A 6,056-nucleotide genomic window follows, 5' to 3' on the forward strand; every position below is an offset into this window, starting at 1 on the left:
GGGTCCTTGTAAAATGTTGGCAAAGTGTCTTGCAAATGGTCATGTCGAATGGCCAAGATGAGGGGCTCTGTTTTCCAGGGAGTTTTATGTTTAGTTGCAGTTCCGCCCAAGGGTCAGCGGTCAATGGGTGTGAGTGAAATCAAAGCTTTTGTCAGGCAAAACATGAGGACAGGGTGGAAAGATATAATGGAGTGGTGTGGGGATGGGGTTAGAGGAAGATGTGTTAGGGGGTGTGAGAAAGTGGGTGTGGGAAAGTGAGTTTTAATGCGGCTTAATGTGACTTGGATTGAAATTTAATTTGCTTAGACACTAATCCTTATGCGGAACACAAGCTTCCTCTTATGAATGTCCTTGAGGTTGTTTTATGATTAAGAGCAAATCTAACTTATATTTTACAATCTTTATTAAGGAAATCTCCACTTCTTATAATTACTTAAATGAAAAACTCCCTCTTAAGTACTCACTAATCCATCCAATTGATTGGCCAACTTCGCTGATGTCGTCACATATATCTTTCTTGGACATTTTCCACTGCTCTCTCTCTCTTCTTAACTGACACCATTTCCTCCTCCTACTGGGTCATATTTCTTCGCATTTTCCTCGCTTACATTCCTCACCGAGTGCACTTCAATTACACGCCTGCTCCACCTTATAAATCCTTAACACTTCCTTTTGCCTGCCCAGGTCAAGCTTGGGGGGAAACCCTTGCCACACCCACCCTCACCCACTTCCTTAACCACTTTCTCCCCCAACTTAACTGGATGCTCCATTGAGGCTTAATCGTTTAATTGCCTGGCATAATTACGAAATGCAGCTCATCATCAGATTTCAGCTTGATACCTTTTCACTCCCTCTTTTCTCAGACTTCTTCTTCTTCTTCTTCATTTCCCAGTTGTTTTCCTTTTTTTCTGCTCCTTTTCGAGGAAAAGTTGCTCAGATTGCAAATTGACCCCACAACTCCCACTTAAACTCCCCCAACTCGACCATCCGACACACCCCCGTCCCAAAAAAAAGTCATTGAGCTAAATTGTCCTGCTGCCTTTGGGCCTTTTCCTTGTGATAGAAAAGGAGAAGCCGGAAAAGTCCGAGGTTCATAACTCACGTCGATCGGAAAATAGAGAGGGGAAGGGGAGTGGAAAAAAGGGGACAACTCACTGGAGGTGTGGGCTGGAAAAGCTTATCTAACTGCAACAACTATAATTTGCTTTCAATTGATTTTGTTGCCACTTTTTTCCTCCTCTCCAGCACATTTCTCTTCATTGATTTTCTTCGTTTTTCCATCGGACATTTTCATAAATCGTTGCCATCTCCCCCCCTTTACATGTTGTTTTTTTTTCTGGGTGGGGCTTTGACACTTGTTACAGTTTGGCCGCCGCCAACACCCCCCACTAGATTTTTCTGGCCAGGACAAATGTGCATTAACGCCTTTGACCTGCATTTTCCCGGCTTACCATTTTGGGGGTGGCTTTTTCCTTTGCTTCCTTGGTGGGGGAGTGATTGAATTTTGGTTGTTTTCGCAAATAACCTTCTTCTGCCTTGTAATGCACAGCTGACAGCTGCTTTTTCTTCATTAGCCAAGTCAACCCTCAGCCTGCCCCCCCATTCGAATGAGATACCCCTCCCCCCTCGTTCTCCTTTCGCAGGACAACGTCTTTTGTTAGTCCTTTCGGTGGTGATTTTGAGGCGACCTTTTAAATTAGTTTACATGGCTGCTTGTAATGGGTTTTTCCTTTAGCCTGCTTCACTTATTTGGCTGGCAACTCTGTTCGCTTTTGCAGTAATTTCATATGTTCCAGCCACAGGCGGTCTGTTTTCTTCTTTTGCAACCGGAGGGGTTGGCAAAAAAGGGGGTTGAGGCAGTGAGTTAGCTAGGCCAATGAACTGTAAGTTGTTTTGTGGGCAAGTGGCCAGTTGGTGTGGCATTATCTTACGGGTAGAGGTGGTGAACCAGGGGGCATAGCTCTGTTATGGCCGTTCAATAATTTGTTTTGTCTCATATTCATTAAAAGGCCCTGCAGGCATGTTAATAGGGGATCAACTTTATCAGAAGTTTAGCTAGATTACAGTTCTATAGATTAGGGATACTAATTAGGGGTTACTAAGGTGATAAGTTGAAGGTCTCATATATGAATATAACTTCTTAAAGATCAAATTTCATTAGAAACCATCTACTCATCTACTAACTAACCAAAATCCCCACTTTAAACTCCCAATGCTGACCTGCAACTCCCAATAGATCAGGCTTTTAGCACTTTTACCACCTACCATAAACTGCTGCTTTCTGGATTTCTTTCCAGCCAAGTTCGCCATAAATACCAACTACTTACAGGACATAAAACACACCTTTGCCTTGTGTGTGTGTGTGTATGTGAGAGCCTGACCCAGAACAATTTATGGCCGCCACGATAGCAGGGGCAGCCAGCACATGAAGGGGTTTTCCGGGGGCGGGCGGGAGTCAGAATGGCGAGTGTAATTATCAACGGCATTAACACCTTTAATTACGGCCAACTGCAGTGTGGAATGTGGGCCAAAATACAGGCCTGACTTTGGGGGAAAATGTGAAAAGTGCGAGGTGGAAAGTGAACCTGCTGAGTATGCAAATCACACCCAAACACACACCCACTCTCATACACGCATTAAGGTCGCAGATCGGACAAAACAATAAGGAAGCTCAACTTGCCCCACATGGATATTAGAATAATGCAACAAAAGCGTATCAAGGATATGCAGGATGCAAATGCAAAAAAGGGAAAAAAAGGAGACTCCTTCGACCATTGGCAAATATGCTGAAAACTGGACACAGTTGGAGAGATTTTTGGCCCAGCTGGAAAATCCCCTCGATGGGGGGATCCCACAAAGGTGACACACAGTTGGGCCCTGATTTATGAGCCATATATATCTGCAATATATATATATAGAGAACACTCCAACTATATAGATATGGGAATATCTATGTGAAGGTACAGAGAAAAAGTTTTGGATTTCCATTTAAGATATTTTACTAAAAAGTCATAGGAAAACCAAGGAGGTTGGAAGTTTTCTTACTTAATATTATATAGCATATCTTTATATATATATTCTTAAGAAATCTTATGATAAATCCATAAAGTAATTTTCCCAGTGCACCCTTTTCCTGCGTGTGTTTCCCGCTTTTGGTGACTTTGCATATTCCACTTGGGCGGAAATTTATTAGAAGAGGTCGAAAAACTGTAAAGTCATGTGCCGAAGGACGTGCAGGACACACTTGCACACCTCCAGTGGGCAACCTGCCCTCTGTATCCCTTCCCTTTTCCGATCCCCATCCCGATCCCGCATATATATATATCTCTTCACCGCTCTTTGTATCTTCCTGCCACTCATGCATATGCAAATTGCACTGGCTGGCCATGTGACCCAGTTTGATTGTGGGCGTGTGGACTCCCCCCACCTTTCGTCCTTGCCAACCCATCCAACCCACAATTCGTGCCTCGTTTTGTTTGCGTATTTTTCCCCATTTTGTCGCTGGAGCCTCTGCCTGGTTTCCCATTGTCGATTGTTTTTGCCTGTTGATGTTTTTGCATGACAAACAAAAATTATAATTGCACTTGAAATTGGCACAGAGGGTGGAGGGTGGGCATGTGTTTGGGTTTGTGTTATCTCACACGGGAATTCTGCAAAATCATTGGGGAGATTATTTCAGAATTTCATTTCCATATTTGGATATAAGCTGAATATGTAGAACCTTGAACTAGATAGATTGGTAAGACTCTGAGCGAAGGTCAGAATGTTTTTTGAGTGATAAAGATGAGATAAAAGTACGGCCTTGTTTTTGTTTATTTTAAGATATGAATGGGTTGAATTTTATCTTTTGAATGACTAAGGTTTCATTGATACTTTGCTGCTTTTAAAAGTTTATCTTCCTGGTGATGTTCTTTAAAATTGTAGAAGGAAAACCCAATTGAACTATTTTAAATCTTTTTGTGGTCTTAAAATTTAATAATATTGCAAATTTCCCAATAACAATATCCCTTTAATGAAAATATTGAGAAATCTACATTTTCCTTTTTAAATTTTACTAGAAAAACTAATATTTTCTTTCGACCTAATGAAGTTGCAGCCATAAATGTCAAATAAATAGTTCTCCTGCCCACCCTGAACAGCTGTAAACTAAACAAAAAATCTCAATTCAGGAGGGAAAGGGAATGTCCAGCCAAAAATCGAATAGAAATCATTAACAGGACCTCAGTTTCTGTGCCATGAAATTGGACTCACACCCCGTGTATAAGTATTTATGCAGATGGTTTTCAGCAGCAGCCGAAAAATGTTCGCCTTGCTTACATTTTCCACACACAAACAGGCACACAGAGATTTTAATAACCACATGTGTGTGTAGGAAGACGAGTTTTTGTGTTGTGTTATTTTTTGCTGAACAGATTTTTCCTTTTTTCCATTTTTGGACCGTATCACTTTGACAAACATGCAGATTATCCTGGAATTATTAATTATTGTATCTGCAAACACGAGCCCCGCCGTCAGCTGTCCCAGGCGAGGGAGCTGCCGGAAAAGAGCATTTTGGTTTTATGAATTTTTGGCAACGGGGAAAATGGGATGACTAATTGGTAAACCACGTGGTATGAGTTAGCTTGAATTTTACTAAAACTGCTTAAATTTTGTTTTAAACTGGAATTTAAATTGTCAGTTAGAAAGAGTTGGGACTAACTAATCTTCTTGATTTTTTCTACATTCTTTGACTTTCTCAGCTTACTTTTGTTTTATTTCTAACTTATCTTATTCAAAACATTTCACTTTTCTTCAACGACATAATAAACTTTCTCCACCTAAAGTCACATTTTCCTAAGTTTTGTCTCTGCCTGAGATATTTCAGCAACTATGGCACTCACAAGATACTTTTCATCTCTTGCATTTTTATCTAAAAGATAAATCTAAGCTTGCTTATGAGAGATTTTCAGATCTTTTGAAAAATGTTTGTTTCTTTTGCATTTTGATAGTTTTCCTCAACATTTATAAGACATATACTTTTGTATCTTTTGGTCCTTGCCAATATCTCAAGAATGCTGCCAGCCATAAAGATACTTTTCTGTTTCTTCTTCTGCGGCTTCTGTTGGCAAAGTTCTGGGAGTTTTCCAAATATGCGTGTGGTCGCCAGCCTCTGCTTTTCCCCCTTTTCCTTCATCGGTCAATCACTTAATGCGCCTTTAATTTGCGTGGCCTTTCTGCTTTTGGCCCCCAAGTTGCAAGGGAAATGAGCCGCTAATGTGTTTCGGTTTGGTCCCCGGGAAAAAGGCAAAAGCAAAGGCAAAGGCAAACATATCACTTGACGCGCCTAATGAGTCTGCGAGAGGGTGGTGTTTTCAGAGGGGGGAGGGATTTTCAGAGGGGGGCCGTGGCAGATATTACCGTTAGCGACTTTGACTAAGCTGCGGCCAGCAGCATTTGTTGCTGCTGCTGTCGACAGCTAACTATTTATAAAGAATTTCCCGCCGTTTTGTAAACAAACTTGTGAGTGCACTGGGAGAAATAACATGATATGAGAACTAAAAATTAAAAAATATTTTACGTGTATTTATTTTTATGCTATAAACAAGATATTTTTCCAACCAAACCAAAAACCTGCCGTTTGAGGTCTAATAAACATAGAAAACCCAGAAAAACTGCATCTAAAAATTTTCAAAAAATATTTCCCACTCTGCAGAAGGAAACTCAAAGATTGGCCCCCACTTTCTTAACTCCCCACTTCAGTTTTTCATCTTCTTTCAGCAACTGGCACAATGGAATTGCATTGAAAACAAACAGTTAAGAATGTTTATAAACAAAACATGGAAAGAATGCGCTGGGTGGGAGGCTAGCATAGTGGGCGGGGCCATTGGGCCGAAGTGGCGCAGAAGGTGAAAGTATAACGTTAAATGTAAACAGCAAGTGGAGGTGCGAAAAAAATGCGTAAACAGAAATTGCATTGCCACAAAAAAAAAAAAAAAAACAACAGAGTGCGTGTGCAACATTCAAATGACTTACTAGCAACATGTTGCTAAGCCATCAGCAACATCAACAAAAAAAAG

The sequence above is a fragment of the Drosophila eugracilis genome, unplaced genomic scaffold (assembly GCF_018153835.1).
Source record: "Drosophila eugracilis isolate 14026-0451.02 unplaced genomic scaffold, ASM1815383v1 contig_367, whole genome shotgun sequence".
Taxonomy (NCBI): domain Eukaryota; kingdom Metazoa; phylum Arthropoda; class Insecta; order Diptera; family Drosophilidae; genus Drosophila; species Drosophila eugracilis.